This window comes from Ceratotherium simum, chromosome 11, assembly GCF_057802395.1.
Source record: "Ceratotherium simum simum isolate JZ-2026a chromosome 11, ASM5780239v1, whole genome shotgun sequence".
NCBI lineage: Eukaryota > Metazoa > Chordata > Mammalia > Perissodactyla > Rhinocerotidae > Ceratotherium > Ceratotherium simum.
Genome location: NC_141910.1, coordinates 40,704,072 through 40,721,473, shown reverse-complemented (window position 1 = coordinate 40,721,473; position 17,402 = coordinate 40,704,072). Strand labels below are relative to the sequence as shown.

The window sequence follows — 17,402 nt, the reverse complement described above, 5'->3', positions numbered from 1 at the left end:
GATACGCACACACACCAATCCATCAGATATGTCTATAAATGTTTGAACCTCAGCTGTGGACAGCAATGAAGCCCTTTTTTCCTAGGCCCTTTGCAAATAACTGGTTGCAAATAGTTACATGGGTTTAGTAATGTCTCCTAACTTTATTCACCAAGAGTCCCAGCGTAGACCCACCAAGACCCACTCTGTTAAAACAGGTGAGGAAAACTCAAGGTTAAGTGATTGAGCCAGGACACATAAGCAGCTGGTGGCAGGGTGGGAACTAGGACTCCAATCCAGGGCTCATTCTCCTGCACCACACTGCCCCTTTCATTGCATAAGCTCCCTCCTCTATGCTGGTGTCTTTGATTTAGCCAGATGGTTGACACATTTTTTTGTTTTTTGCCAACAGTATGATTTGCTTTCCAAAAATCTCAAATTAAGCAGCTCATGACTGCTTTTTAAGATAAAGAGAATTGAATTCTAACAAGGCATTGTAGAAAGCGACTTGACAGGACCATGTTGCTTCTGTTTCCTATCTCTGGATGCCAGATGCCTGCTTTCTCCTGTCTACCCACAGCGGACTTGTGATTGCATTTGAATTCTCGAACATTGTTTCCTGGAAAAGGCCCCAGAGCCACTGGTGTGTCTGCAAGAAAAGAGAAAGACTTTGCCAACCCAGTATTGGCATGACTTAAGGCATTTTCAAGTCTTGAACTCAGCTTTGGAATATTTTGGCAATTTTGAGTTTCAGAAGCAAAAGGAAATTAAGACTTGAGTCTCTGCCTACTTAGCAAAAAAAAAAAAAAAAAAGGTAGTCCAAGGCTCCAGAATGACTGTGCTGACCACAGTGCCACCTTTCAAATGAAAACTTAAATTTGAATCATCCAATTGTGTATTGGTAGCTGGGTATTTGATATAGTTTAAAGCAAGAAGTTTTGAATAATATTTAACTAGAATTTTTATTTTCCATGTGTTAAAGCATTTTGCAGGAATCTTCTATTCCCTCGATGTAACTTAAGATAAACCAGTCCAAATAAACACAAATGGAGAGAAGCACAAATTTATTTGACCACCTTTTAGAGGAGTTAATGCAGAGCTGATAATGCAAATTCTCTATTCTGGAGAAAATCTAACAAATTACACCCTTGGCTTCTCAAGGAAACACAGCACCCATTCACTCTCAGTTGTTAAGCTCTTTCACTAATCTGTGATTCTTGGACAGTCAAGACTCCTTGCTCCCAAGCCTTTCCATAGCCTCCTTTCATACTTAAAAACACCAATCCATTTACAACACCAGAGAACATGTGGATTAGTTTGCTCAGGCTGCCCTTACAAAATACCACAGACTGGGAGGCTTAAGCAACAGAAAGTTGTTTCTCACGGCTCTGAGGGCTAGAAATCCAAGATCAAAGTATTGGCAGGTTTGGTTTCTTCTGAGTCCTCTCTTCTTGGCTTGCAGATGGCTGCCCTCTTGCTGTGTCCTCACATGGTAGTCTCTCTGTGTGTTCTAATCTCCTCTTCTTATAAGGACGCCAGTCAGACTGGATTAGGGCCCACTCTAACAGCTTCATTTTAACTTAATCACCTCTTTAAAGACCCTAGTTCCAAATACAGTCACATTCTGAGGCTGGGGGGTGGGGGGGCGGTTAGGGCTTCACCATATGAATTTTGGGGAGACACAATTCAGCCCATAACAGCTTGTATTTATGGACAGTTCCCAAATTATATGAAACAATGAAGAAATCCATTCCTAACTTAAGAGCCCTGTGGTTGTTTTGGGCTATGTAGAAAGACACAGCCAGATCTAACATGTGGTTTAATTTTAGGGACTGCATGCTTCTTGTTCCCCCAAAATACTTCACATACTTTCAAATTCTCTTATTAGAGCTTCATATTTTTTTACTTATATCAAACAGAGGCTTTCTTCTGTCAAAATGCAAACAGCCCCAGATTGGGCCTTGTCTGTCATTAAGACTCCAGTACAGCCATTGCTTCCTTCCTGAGAGCAGTTTCTGATGAAGGACAGATGACTGGCACCTATAGGGCTAGGGAGGAAGTGAAGGGAGGATCATGGAGGGAGGCAAAAGGAACAGAAACAGGAAGCTGGGGGCATGAGAAGACAGACCCTACTGGCTTCAGCATTTAGCCTGCAGAGCGGCAGAGATGGAACGTTCACGCTCCAGTCCATACTGCTAGTGGTGTTGCCAGGAAGCAGCTGCTCAGGCAGAGACTATATTCTCCAGCTAGCTCCCTCTTGCCTCTAGGTGGGGCCATGTGACAGACTGGGAGACAATGGATTGTGGGCCATGATGTATTCCAGTTCAAAACTCAGCCTATAAAAGTCTCCTACACAGTTTCCACCCTCTCTCTTTTCCTTCTACCAGCAGGAAGCAAAGGATTCTGAAGCCCTAAGAAATGCCAGAACCACAAATGGAAAGAGCCTGGATCCCTGAATCACCACATAGAAGGCCTCCCACTGCACCCGCACTGAACTGTTATTATGTGAATAACTCCTGTTGGTTCAACCACTGAGATTTCAGGAATTGTCCCTTTCAGCAACTAGCAATTCCATAATTAATAGGTTAATGTAGTCAATGTATGGCTGAATTTGGCAGGAAATTAATAATCCCTTCAAAGGTGGATGGTTCATGCTAGTTTATACCAAGAGGAAATATGGATAACAAGAAGGGTATTATGGGGCCGGCCCCGTGGCTTAGCGGTTAAGTGTGCGCACTCTGCTGCTGGCGGCCTGGGTTCGGATCCCGGGCACGCAGCCACGCACCGCTTCTCCAGCCATGCTGAGGCCAAGTCCCACATACAGCAACTAGAAGGATGTGCAGCTATGACGTACAACTATCTGCTGGGGCTTTTGGGGGAAAAATAAATAAATAAATAAAATTATAAAAAGAAAAAGAAGGGTATTATGTTATTTTTATTTTTTTTAAAGATTTTATTTATTTATTTTATTTTTCTTTTTATAATTTTAACTATCACTGTATTTCAAAATACCTGGCATGATGAGAAGTACATAATGAAATAATAAAACATTAGTAAGGTGAAAGAAATTTAGACTGGAAGTCAAGTGTCTTGAATTCTAGTTCCACCTCAACACTAATCAGCTATGACCAGGAGCCTTCACCTTTCCAGTCACTACCAGCTCTAAATGCCAGACGGGAGACGTTCACTTAGGGGAGACAATACCTCCTACGAGTAAAAAGCAAACCTAAGGAGAATTGGTCACAGTGCTTTATGAACAGAAGATACTCAATAAATGTGTATTCAATGAATAAATGTTTCAAAAGGGACTCTCTGTCTGATAAAGCAATTCAAACTAAGATAGCAGAAGGTGAACACAGATGTAAACTTCCCCTCACTCCCTCCCACCAAGCTGGAAGAAGTGTCTTTACATATTCACGTGTATAAAAGATTCTGCTCGATTTCTGCACAGTGAGAACAGGGCAGACATATGAATAAATATGGAAATGACATATAATCAAAAAGTATATTCATCTGTTTAAGTCCTGTACCTAAAATTTAAAAAATAAAAAAAGAAGAGAAAACCATCTGTCCTGCAATATTGAAGTAAAACACATGTCTATTTAATTGAAAATAATAATGTAAAATAGACTTTTGTTTAGTTACAAGCAGAGAGCCTAGTCTATCTGGCTATATTAAGGGCCTAGATCAGTGCCTGGAACACAGTAGACAGGTGTTTGTTGAATGACAGCATTAATAATTGTGCACCTGCGGAGTGCAAAGCACTGTGGTAGGCTCGGTGAGCGAAGCCTCTTCAGAGGCTTGCAGGGTAGTAAGAGAGAACCACGTGTAATGAAGCCACTCAAATCCAAGGCAGAATGGAATACATGCTAAATAGAGGAAGGAACAGTTAATCCTGACGGGGAGGAGGAGGGGGTAAGTTATCAAAGAGGAGGTGGAATTTAGCCTGAGCTCTAACGTAGAAGAATGGCTGAGGGAATGGTATGGCCAAGGTGATGGAGAAATGGAAGCACCTGGCTGGCTAGGCAGGCTGGGCACATGCGAGGCACTTTGAGAGACAGCCTTGGAAAAGAAAGGTGGAGCCACATATCAGTGTCTGACTGCAACTAGGGAGCAAAATCTTAGCCTCAAAATTTGACTCTTACAAAAAGAAGTGTATTTCCTTTCTTTTTCTTCTCCCTCCAAATTTTGAAAAGCACTTACTTCCTTTAAACAATATAAAATGGTACTTTATTAAGTTGTTTTAAGCTGTAAGATGACTGTCGTGCTCAAACTATTTTAATGCTACAAAAGTTAAAACAATGTGAAGAAAATGTTATAGAATTAAGCATGGATATATTTTAGATCTATTTTCTTGAATTATTTTAATTTCTAGATAACAAAACCTCATTTTGTTTCAGTTCTTATCATTAGAAGGGACCCTCTTAAGGTCTGTATCAGCAATCCAGGTGCATCCCCTGGTAACTGTGCTTCAGAAAAAGACTTGAGTTCAGTCTGTAGAGTATTTATAGGAACGAGTCTAAAGAGAGGTTCTGCTAAGAGTTCCTCAAATGTCAACAAAATTTAGTTGGTAATCCATGGTCATTCAAATCATTTTAAGGGGTAAAGATGTAGGAAAAGATGGGCAGACAGAAGTCCTACTTTAAACTGAGGTTCAGAAAAATACCAAAGCCTTTCTTCTATTCATTCAACAAATATTAATTAATTAATCATTGAAAATTACTTAATTAACAAATATTTACTTTGTACAAGCACTGCTCTCGGCCCCAGGAATGTATAAGTAAACAAGGTCTTTGCTCTCATGGAGATTATTTAGCAGGAGGAAGAGAGCTCATACACAACAAGATGTGGAGGAGTATATAACACTTGTAAATATCTACGCACCCAATGTAGGTGCACCTAAATATATAAAGCAATTATTAACAGACATAAAAACAGAAATAGACAGTAACACAATAGTAGTAGGGGACTTTAACACTCCACTTACACCAATGGATAGATCATCCAAACAGAAGATCAATAAGGAAACATTGGCCTTAAACGACACACTAGAACAGATGGACCTAGTAGATATATACAGAGCATTCCATCCAAAAACCGAAGAATACACGTTCTTTTCAAATGCACATGGAACATTCTCCAGGATTGATCACATATTAGGCCACAAAACAAGTCTCCATAAATTTAAGAAGATTGAAATAATACCAAGCATCTTTTCTGACCACAACGGTATGAAACTAGAAATCAACTATAGGAAGAAAATCAGAAAAGCCACAAATACATGGAGATTAAACAAAATGCTACTGAACAACGACTGGGTTAACGAAGAAATCAAAGAAGAAAGCAAAAAATACCTGGAGACAAATGAAAATGAAAATCCGTCATGCCAGAATTTATGGGATACAGCAAAAGCGGTTCTAAGAGGGAAGTTTATAGCGATACAGGCCTATCTCAACAAACAAGAAAAATCGCAAATAAACAATCTAACAATGCACCTAAAGGAACTGGAAAAAGAAGAACAAACAAAGCCCAAAATCAGTAGAAGAAGGGAAATAATAAAAATCAGAGCAGAAATAAATGAAATAGAGACCAAAAAACAATAGAAAAAATTAATAAAACCAAGAGCTGGTTCTTTGAAAAGATCAACAAAATAGACAAACCTTTAGCTAGACTCACCAAGAAAAAAAGAGAGAAGGCACAAATAAGTAAAATCAGAAATGAAAGAGGAGAGGTTACAACAGACACCTCAGAAATACAAAAGATTATAAGAGAATACTATGAAAAGCTATATGCCAACCAATTCGACAATCTGGAAGAAATGGATAAATTCTTAGAATCACACAACCTTCCAAAACTGGATCAAGAAGAAGTAGAGAATTTGAATAGACCAATCACCAGTAAGGAGATAGAAACAGTAATCAAAAACCTCCCCAAAAATAGAAGTCCAGGACCAGACGGCTTCCCTGGTGAATTCTACCAAACATTCAAAGAAGACTTAATACCTATCCTTCTCAAACTCTTCCAAAAAATTGAGGAGGGGGAAGCTCCTAACTCATTCTACGAAGCTGACATTACCCTGATACCAAAACCAGACAAGGACAACACAAAAAAAGAAAATTACAGGCCAATATCACTGATGAACATCGATGCAAAAATCCTCAACAAAATACTAGCAAATCGCATACAACAATACGTTAAAAAGATTATACACCATGATCAAGTGGGATTTATTCCAGGTATGCAGGGATGGTTTAAGATTCGCAAATCAATCAACGTAATACACCACATTAATAAAATGAAGAACAAAAATCACATGATCATCTCAATAGACGCAGAGAAAGCATTTGACAAGATCCAGCATCCATTTATGATAAAAACTCTGAATAAAATGGGTATAGAAGGAAAGTATCTCAACATAATAAAGACCATATATGAGAAACCCACAGCTAATATCATCCTCAATGGTGAAAAACTGAAACCTATCCCTCTAAGAACAGGAACCAGACAAGGATGCCCACTGTCACCACTCCTATTTAACATAGTATTGGAAGTCCTAGCCAGAGCAATCAGGCAAGAGAAAGAAATAAAAGGGATCCAAATTGGAAAGGAAGAAGTGAAACTGTCACTATCTGCAGATGACATGATTTTATATATAGAAAACCCTAAAGAATCCACCAGAAAACTTTTAGAAGTAATAAACGAATATGGTAAAGTTGCAGGATACAAAATCAACATACAAAAATCAGTTGCATTTCTGTACACCAACAACGAAGTAGCAGAAAGAGAAATTAAGAATACCATCCCATTTACAATTGCAACAAAAAGAATAAAATACCTAGGAATAAACTTAACCAAAGAGGTGAAAGATCTGTACACCGAAAACTATAAAACATTGCTGAAAGAAATTGAAGAAGACACAAAGAAATGGAAAGATATTCCGTGCTCTTGGATTGGAAGAATTAACATAGTTAAGATGTCCATACTTCCTAAAGCCATCTATAGATTCAATGCAATCCCTATCAAAGTTCCAACAACATTTTTCACAGAAATAGAACAAAGAATCCTAAAATTTATATGGAACAGCAGAAGACCCGAATAGCTAAAGGAATCCTGAGAAAAAGAACAAAGCTGGAGGTATCACACTCCCTGATTTCAAAATATACTACAAAGCTATAGTAACCAAAACAGCATGGAACTGGCACAAAAACAGACACACAGATCAATGGAATAGAATCGAAAGCCCCGAAATAAACCCACACATCTATGGAGAGCTAATCTTTGACAAAGGAGCCAAGAACATAGATTGGGGAAAAGAAAGTCTCTTCAACAAATGGTGTTGGGAAAACTGGATAGCCATATGCAAAAATGAAAGTAGACCCTTACCTTACACCATACACAAAAATTAACTCCAAATGGATTAAAGACTTGAATGTAAGACCTGAAACTGTGAAAGTTCTAGAAGAAAACATAGGCAGTACGCTCTTCGACATCGGTCTTAGCAACATCTTTTCAAACACCACATCTGACCGGGCAAGAGAAACAATAGAAAAAATAAACAAATGGGACTACATCAAACTAAAAGCTTCTGCACAGCAAAGGAAACCATCAACAAAACGAAAAGACAACCTAACAATTGGGAGAAGATATTTGCAAACCATACATCTGATAAGGGCTTAATCTCCAAAATATATAAAGAACTCATGCATCTCAACAACAAAAAAACTACCAACCCAATTAAAAATGGGCAAAAGACCTGAACAGACATTTCTCCAAAGAAGATATACAGATGGCCAACAGACACATGAAAAGATGTTCAAAATCACTAACTATCAGGGAAATGCAAATCAAAACTACAATGAGATATCACCTCACGCCTGTCAGAATGGCTATAATTAACAAGACAGGAAACAACATGTGTTGGAGAGGATGTGGAGAGAAGGGAACTCTCATACACTGCTGGTGGGAGTGCAAACTGGTGCAGCCACTATGGAAAACAGTATGGAGATTCCTCAAAAAATCAACGATAGAACTACCATATGATCCAGCTATTCCACTGTTGGGTATTTATCCAAAGAACTTGAAAACACCAATTTGTAAAGGTACTTGCACCCCTGTGTTCATTGCAGCCTTATTCACGATAGCCAAGACTTGGAAGCAATCTAAGTGCCCATCAAGGGACGAATGGATAAAGAAGCTGTGGTATATATACACAATGGAATACTACTCAGCCATAAGAAACGACGAAATCCAGCCATTTGTGACAACATGGATGGACATTTAGGGTATAATGCAAAGTGAAATAAGTCAGAGGGAGAAGGTCAAATACCGCATGATTTCCTTCATTAAGTAGTAGATAATAACAACAATAAACAAACACATAGGGACAGAGATTGGATTGGTGGTTACCAGAGGGGAAGGGGGGAGGGAGGAGGGTGAAAGGGATAATTCGGTACATGTGTGTGGTGATGGGTTGTAATTAGTATTTTGGTGGTGAACATGATGTAGTCCATGCAGAAATAGAAGTACAATGATGTACACCTGAAATTTTTACAATGTTATAAACCAACGTTACCACAATAAACAAAAAATTAAAAAAAAAAAAAAAAAGATGTGGAGGAGTAATATGCTGAGACCTTCACTGAGGCTTCTCATTTCCACAGCCAACCTCATTTCAATGCCCACATTTCCTTGTACGCTTTAAGAAGCAGTAGTCCCTCTCTATTGTCACTGCCCTCAGTGGCTTTGAGTGTGTAAGCAGACCTTTTATTCATAGAAGAGACAACAGTATTGAAAATCAAGATGTTTGAAGAGGAAATGCTTTGCTTTGTTTTGCCTTGTTTTGTTTAATTTCAAAAAGCTTGGCTTTGAACATTATGAAGACAAAGACTGGGAAAAAGAGGGCACAGAGTTTATCCATAAACACAGTTTGGAAAGAGAATAGATGAGATTCTATTCTATACCATTTTCTCGCCACACAGAGGGGAGATCAAAGACCTTTCTGAGTTGAAGGAAAGAGCCTCAAAATTGGGAGATAAAAGCAAAAGAGAAAATTATTGGTGATGGTCACTAACACAGAGGCTCTTCCTCCTGGACCCTCTCAGAAAAGAAACTTCGGTTTGGTGATGGTCGAGTCTCCCAATAGGTTCAGGAATCTGAGAGCACAGAATTTCTCACAGCCTCATATGATGTCCCACATGGCAGGAGTTGTTCCCGCAGAGCAGAACAGAGGCTGGCATGTTCAGGCAGAAAGAAAACTCAACATAGCTGTCCTCCAACACCGCCCCCACCCCCACCCCACGTCTCCTTCAGCACAGAATGGTATGGAGGGCATCAAAAGGTTTTCCCTAATCCCAAAAAGGGTACAGAGTTGTCTAAGAGAGCACCAGTGGACCAGGAGAGGCAACTCGCCTTGGACAAAGAAGATGCTGGGTGACTGGCTTGGATCTCACTAAATAAGGCAGGGTGAGGACCTCAGTGACTCACGGCAGCAGAGACAAAATTGTCAATCTCTCAGAAGAGATGGGAATGGACAAGAATTAGCAACAGATCAGACATTCCTTCCCCAGCCCTCATTCCCATAATCGCCCACCCCACATGGGACTGTGACACGTACAAGAAACCAACTTTATTGTGTCAAGCCACTGAAATTTGAGGCTGTTTGTGACAGTAGTTAGCTTACAATGATTATTATTAAAATAGCAAAACTTTCTTTTCTTTTGCTTGTTTGAATATGTGACATACAAAATTTGTACTCAGTAAGTTAGAAAAACTAAGAAAATGAAGCAAGGTGACATGAGAGATAGTGACTGAAGGAGAAATAGAGGAATAATTTCTCTGTCATGAATATAAATGATCTCTTTGTGAAAATAATATTTGAGCTGAAAGCTGAATAGTGAGAAGGAGCCAGCCATGTGAAGTTCTTGAATATGAAAACTCCAGGCAGAAGAAACAGTAAGTGCAAAAGCTCTGAGGTGGGGATGAACTCGGTGTGTTTAAGGAACAGACTGAAAGAAGGCCAATGTGGCTGGAGCAGAGAAAGCAAGAGAGAGCGGTAGGAGGTGAGTAAGGGAGAAGGACATGACCATATCACATAAGGTCTTCAAGGCCATGGAAAGAAAGAAGTCTGAATGTTATACTAAATTCAATGAGAAGCCATTGGTGGGTGCTAAGAAGGGAGGTAATATGATCTGACTTATCATTTATTTTGGCTGCTGTTTGGAGAAAGAATTAGAGTGGGACAAAAATGGAAGCTGAGAGAACAGTTAAGAGACCATTAAAATAGTCCAGATGACAAATATTGATTGTTTAAACTGAAGGTGATGGTTGTAGAGATGGAAAGAAGTTAATACGTTGGGGATATATTTTGGAGATGGAATTGATTAACTGGGTGTGACATATGAGGAAAAGAATGGAATGATTCCCCAGTTTTTATCGTAAGAAACTGGGAAAAGGTGATGCCATTTCCCAAGTAAGAGACTGGAAGACGAACAGTTTAGGGAGAGGGAAGAGCAGAGAATAAAGAGTTCTGTTTGGGCCCGTTACATTTAAGAGTGCTATTAGACTTCCAAGTCAGGGAAGCAGTTTGACATCAAGTATGCAGTTTGATTTATGAGCCTGCAACTCAAGGAAAGGTCAAGACTAGAGACTTACATTTGCAAGTCATCTGCATATAGATGGTATTAACATTATGGGACTAAATGAAATCCACCAGGGAAGTAGTGTATCTAGAGAAGAGGACCCAGGAAAGAGGCTGAGAGGTCAAGCAAAGAAGATGGAGCCAGTTAAGAGACTGAAAGGGAGCACCCAGTGAGATTTGAGGTGGAGAATCAAACGTGAGAAGCTGGTGTCACAGAAGCCAAGAGAAGAGAAACAATTACTTAGGTTATCTTTTCTCTGAAATTAGCACAGATAAATTCAGAAGGTTTTCTGAGTTGCTTAGAGCCTTGAGTCATTAATTTCTATCTCACTCTTCCTCATAGAAAGAAAAATGTCAGAGTCATGGACACAAGCTGCCTCTTCAAATGTATACTCTTAGTCTCCTAGGGAGCTGATTAGCATATTAATAGCTCTGCTTCCTCCTCTCTACAGCTGGAGTAGCTCATGTTTTATTGGCCCTGACTCAAGAAGGTCTTCTCCATAGGTAAAAAATAAACCTTTCAGGACAGATCACTCAAATCAGCTATGCCTTTGAGAAAATGACTTTCTCTTTATACATGTACATATATATATATATATATATATAAAGAGAAATATATACGTATACATATATATGTATACACATATATATATAAAGTATATGAGAATATCAAGCTACAGACTACCATCAGACAGACTACAGATGAAGAATGTGGGATGGTTTGCTTAATACTAACAGGTTTATCACTAACTATCAGGGAAATGCAAATCAAAACTACAATGAGATATCACCTCACGCCTGTCAGAATGGCTATAATTAACAAGACAGGAAACAACATGTGTTGGAGAGGATGTGGAGAGAAGGGAACTCTCATACACTGCTGGTGGGAGTGCAAACTGGTGCAGCCACTATGGAAAACAGTATGGAGATTCCTCAAAAAATCAAGGATAGAACTACCATATGATCCAGCTATTTCACTGTTGGGTATTTATCCAAAGAACTTGAAAACACCAATTTGCAAAGGTACATGCACCCCTGTGTTCATTGCAGCCTTATTCACAATAGCCAAGACTTGGAAGCAACCTAAGTGCCCATCAAGGGACGAATGGATAAAGAAGCTGTGGTATATATACACAATGGAATACTACTCAGCCATAAGAAACGAAATCCAGCCATTTGTGACAACATGGATGGACATTGAGGGTATAATGCAAAGTGAAATAAGTCAGAGGGAGAAGGCCAAATACCGTATGATTCCCTTCATTAAGTAGTAGATAATAACAACAATAAACAAACACATAGGGACAGAGATTGGATTGGTGGTTACCAGAGGGGAAGGGGGGAGGGTGGAGGGTGAAAGGGATAATTCGGTACATGTGTGTGGTGATGGGTTGTAATTAGTATTTTGGTGGTGAACATGATGTAGTCCATGCAGAAATAGAAGTACAATGATGTACACCTGAAATTTTTGCAATGTTATAAACCAATGTTACTGCAATAAAAAAAAAAAATACTAACAGGTTTGCTCTTGGGGATGTATTTTAAATGAAATATTGTTAATGGCCATCACTTGTCTATAGAAGTAGTTTGGCCTGCTGAAAATATAGCTAACTCAACACTCCATGACCACCGACTTGTCTATTTGTAAAGCCATCAAGGATAAGAACATTTAAACATCAAATGAAATATGAAAGAAAACTCCTTAATCACCCAAATAACCTCATTTCCCTCATTAACTGTGGCCTATAATAGGATAGTATTTTAGTAACACAAAGTTTCCAGATTAGCCAAGATTAAATATAACCAATTTTGTATCAACTTTAATAGACCTCCATCACAACACTTCAAGTTATGGCTTGAGATGTCAGAGTTGGATACTTTCAGGGTTTGTTTGCTTGTTTTTATTGATATTGTCATAGTTGAAGTGATACAGATAGTTATTAGGTACTTGAACAAAAAGGAGGAATTTAAATAAAATTCTTTAATCATCCACACAAATTTTAAGAAGTCTATCAAAGTACATAAATTGTACATAATGGTACACAAATTAGTTGATCCAGAATATTTCCATCCTCAAATGGAGAAAAAGCTAATTCCCCCAACCACTAAAATATATGTACATAATCTTCTTCACAAGCTTTGCATACAGGAGGGGCTCAGATTCTCTGAAGACGACCTGACCCCCATTGCCCCAGAGTCTCCAAGTTAAGCATTCTGGACTTAGAACATTTTCTCCTATAGAGTGTACCATTTACCCCTTCTCCTTATTTGCCATCAGGAACCAGAACTTTCAGTTTCCCAAAGTGTAGTCTTAAGAGACACTGTGGTTTTTTAATTCTCTAGGAAAATGAGCAAGCCCCATTGAGAATTGGAGTTCATTTCCCACAGCGAATGGGGCTGGAGATGCTAGGAGCTGTCCTGAGTCCTGAAAATTCTGGGCCAGCATTGCAGGAGCTGTCCAAGGTTCCAAATGTCTTAGACCAGTGCTTCTCACAGTATGGTCTATAGACTACCTGCATCAAAATCAACTGGGTATGCGTGTTAAAATACAGATTCCTGGCCCTCAGCAGAACTACTGAGTCAGAATCTTTACAGGTAAGCCTCACAAATCTGCACTTTGAGAAGTTTCTCAGGAGATTCTTATGTCTGAGGTTAAAATGATGTCTCCCAAATGTTAGTACTTCTTTGTTAGGACTGGAGACCATTTATTCCCATTGAATTAACTAATCACTGTAAATGCACCTGATACCTTTAATATCATCTGTATTGACAGTCATGATGAGTTATTATATTCCTGAAAAGACATTAACCAAATTTCTTATAGACGCTTTCTGTCACGATTTGGCACCAAACAAATACAAAATCAAGGAATCTCAGGAAAAATAAACCCTTTTTGAAATCAGTTTGTTGATCTTTCAGCAAGTTTTTCGTTTCCATCCAATCTAGTAATGAAAATAATTATAATTACAATCAATATTTACTGACAACTCACTCTGTGCCATCCATCAAATCTGTGACAATGATAATAGTAGTGAAAACAAAAAATATATATATATTTATTGAGTGTTTACTACATGCCCAGCACTGTTCAAAGTTCCTCACACAACTGTCTCATTTAATCCTTACAATATAATGTACCCATAATCCCAAAATGAGTAGGAAAAGTTGTACCCTGTATTACTTAAGGTGTTGGTACTCCCTCACAGGCCTTGTCATATAAATATACGATATTAAAGCTAATTTCTTTAATAGTTTTTTTTTTCTGTATGAAATGAGGGAGAAAAGAAATGTCCTTTATTGATTGCTTGTTGTGTTCCTGGCACTTTAACTTTAATGTTTACTTTATTAAAACATCACAACTATTTATGAATAGGTTTTATTATTTTATTTTATTATGCCCATTTTAACAGCTTTATTGAAGTACTGACATACAATAAACTGCACATTTTAAAAGTGTGCAATGTAATAGGTTTTGATATATGTATACACGCGTGAAAACATCACCTTCAAAAGTTTTCTTGTGCCCTTTGTAATCCTCCCTCCTGCCCCTCTCCAGTTGCTTGTCCCCAGACAACCACTGGTCTGCTTTCTGATGCTATAGATTAGTGTGCATTTTCTAGAATTTTATATAAATAGAATTATATAGTGTGTACTCTTTTTATCTGCCATCTTACACCCAGCATGATTATTTTGAAATTCATCCATGTTATTGCATTTATCAATAGCTCCTTTCTTTTTATTGTTGAGTAGTATTCCAATTGTCCCCATTTTATAGCTAAGAAAACTAAAAATAAGCAACTCATCTCAGATCACACAGTAAAGCACTAGATTCAAATGTAAGTCTGCCCAACACAAAAGCCCCACTAAAAATTCTCCCTCTTTTCATTTTTAACTGAGAAATAACTCTACATAAATCTTCAGAATGGGAGAGACATAGCCCCCAGGGTGAGAAGAATATACTAATCACACAAAAATAGTTGTTAGATGATTGGAGAAGACATCAACTGTCCTACCCACCCACCCCCACCATAGCTGCTCTCAGCAGTACTACCTTAACCCTTGGGCTTCCCATTACTAAGTCATTCACCCCAAGAAGAACCCCGGGACCCTGGGGCTGCCAAGGTACACAGAGATCACTGTATGCAGGGCCTAAGCTTTAGCTAGAGTTCTGTCTTACAGACCAAAAGGGAAAGGAGTGTGTGGGGCAGATAACGGAAGGTGGTCAGATATACAGTAGGGCAGGGAGGCAACCAAGGAATTATGAAGACCTCATGAAACTGGTCACTTATGTGACTTCCCCTGCTAAATGGACTTTTAATTAGGGACAAAGAGGAGATAACAACTAGAAAGTGGAAAAGAAAGGAAACGTGGACCACCCTTCCTAAACTCCCAATTGCTCATTCAGTGATCTCAGGTACCCATGACTCTTGAAATATAAAAGCTTAACAGATTGCATTTTTTCCCATAATCCTCAACATACTTTTGAGGAATTAATAATAACAATAACAACTAGTATTTATAGAGTGTTTATTATGTGCCATAAACCATACAAGAGAACATTATTCCATTTGCATTTTGCACAAGGACTCCAGGCTGCCCTGAACCCAACCACCACCACAACCTCACCATCATTAGTCCCATCACAAGCTCACCCTGGAGCATATGTTGAGTTAGGTCCTTCACTTTCAGACCGCTGACACCTTATCTTACCCCATCAGAACATGTCACTCTGTGTGCCGTGCCCTGAGAATACTGTTCAACATAGAATCAACTTAAAAGATACACCGACAAACTAATTCTGCACCAGAGTTAATGATCATAATGTTCTGCTCTTCTCAGGTACCAACCCGGGCTTAAGAAGACAGTGCCTAAAAGAGTAATGGAAATAGTGAACAGAATTGCGATGTAGAGATTTTCCAAGTCTTATCTTCACACACGTGAATGTCATAGATTTAGAGACTCTAATTCCAGGCAAAGTAAACTACTATTCCTCCTTCGGAGGGGCCAACTTGGGCTGAAGTGACCTTCTGCCTGGAGGAGGAAGGAGGGAAACAGTAATCATAATAGTTGAATAATAATAATAGAAGCCAACATTTACCAATTGCTACATATTGGGTATTTCTACCAATATTATCTCAATTAATCCACAATTCCATGACGAAGGTGCTATTGCTAGTCTCATTTATAGATGAGGAAATTGAGAGAAAGGCTAAGTAATCTAGTCTTTCAAACTCCAGAACACTCATTCTTAACCAGTTCACAGATCTCCACCAGCTATCATTAATTATGCACCTTTTAAGTGCCTGGCACTGTGCGAGCCTTAAGCATATTAAGTCATTGAAACTTCAAAACAACCCTCTGAGGTAGGTATTATTATTACACCCATTTTACAGATGAGACCCAGACAGGAAAAAAAGGAAACTGAGCAAGTGTAAAGCTGGAACCTTCCACAGGCAGTCTGCCCCGAGAGCCTGCGCTCTCATCCAGCATGGCCGATTCCTATTCGAATCTAGGTCTTTCTCTTTCTAGGTTAAATGGTTTCCGACCCGGGAGCCACGCGAGCCAAGCGCGGATTCCGCGCAGCAACAGCGCCTGGCGTTACCGCCGCGGACCACCTGGGGGCGCTGACGGTCCTGGGCTGGAGAGAAAGACGGGGAAGCTGGGCTCCTCCCCACGCTGCGCGGGCTCCTCTCTAGGCCCGCCCCACCCCACAGCAGCCAATCGGAAACTTCGCTGATGGCGCAGCGCTCACCGCGGGAAGAACAGTGCAGGGTGACTAGATAATTCTTTTACGGGGCGTCTGGTTTCTAAATATGTAAAGTGACACTCACGTGACGGGAAGCCTTCACAGGAGTCAGTAGCGGGGAGAAAGGGCTCCAGACGTTTTTACCCGAAAACTTCTCTAGGTGAGGAGGCCCTGCCCGGCCCTCCTACGGCGGAGGAGGCGGCAACCAATCCCGATAGTCCCCTCACGCCTTTATCGCTTCCACCAATCATGGCTCTACTTTCCGAGAGTGTTCCTTACCATTTCAGCCTATCGGCAGCGCAGTTTACTGCTTGCCGGTCACGTGGGCCAAGGCGAGGCGGAATCCTTGTGGCCAGAGCCGGAGCCGACGCTGAGCCCGGGCCCCGCCCCTGCGGGGATGTGCGTGTTTTGTAGGTTGGGGATCTGCGAAAGGCCTCGGCCTCAGACTGGCAGCCGCCGGCTCTTTGGCTGGCGCTGCAGTTGGCATGGGGCTCGCTTCTGACCCAGAACTGTAGGTTGGATTTGCACTTATTCGTCCCAGCAGCTTGCACGTGCAGATCGCCCCCCCCCCCCCCAGTCCCCACCACTTCCCCCTTTCAGGATCCCACGCAAAATGTCTCACCTTCCCTTGCAGGGATTGAACCTCTCTGAGCACCTTCGGGACTTTGTAAATATGACATTGCGGCATTTACTGCATTGTTTTACTTATTACTCCCACGTTGGACTAAGGGTATGAGACCATATCGTAAACATCTTGGCATTGGGCGAGTTACTGAAACTCTGTGCAGCACTTTTCTCAACTGTAAAATGGGGATAATAGTACCTCCTGCATAAAGTGTGTGCATTAATTCATACTTGCAAAGCACTTATAACTTGCTATGTCTTGCACATAGCAAAAGCTCCGAAAATAGTAGCCACCGTTGTTCCTGTGCCTGACGCCAGCGTATGATAAGTACTTCATAGTGTTTAGAATCAGTTTCACATACTCATTCTTGGAGGTTTAAATCTCAGCTTCCTCAGAACTGCTACAAGAAGGGGATG

The 17,402-nt window shown here is 40.0% G+C and overlaps 1 long non-coding RNA gene across 2 annotated transcripts in view; it reads right to left on the bottom strand.

The window, feature by feature from the left end:
* Positions 1 to 16,535, bottom strand: part of LOC147915984 (uncharacterized) — a 78,830-nt gene extending 62,295 nt beyond the window's left edge. For both annotated transcript variants that reach the window (XR_015553664.1, XR_015553665.1), the window contains exon 1: positions 16,447 to 16,535. This is a non-coding gene — a long non-coding RNA (uncharacterized LOC147915984). The remainder of the gene's footprint in view (positions 1 to 16,446) is intronic.
* Between the last annotated feature and the right edge of the window lie 867 nt (positions 16,536 to 17,402).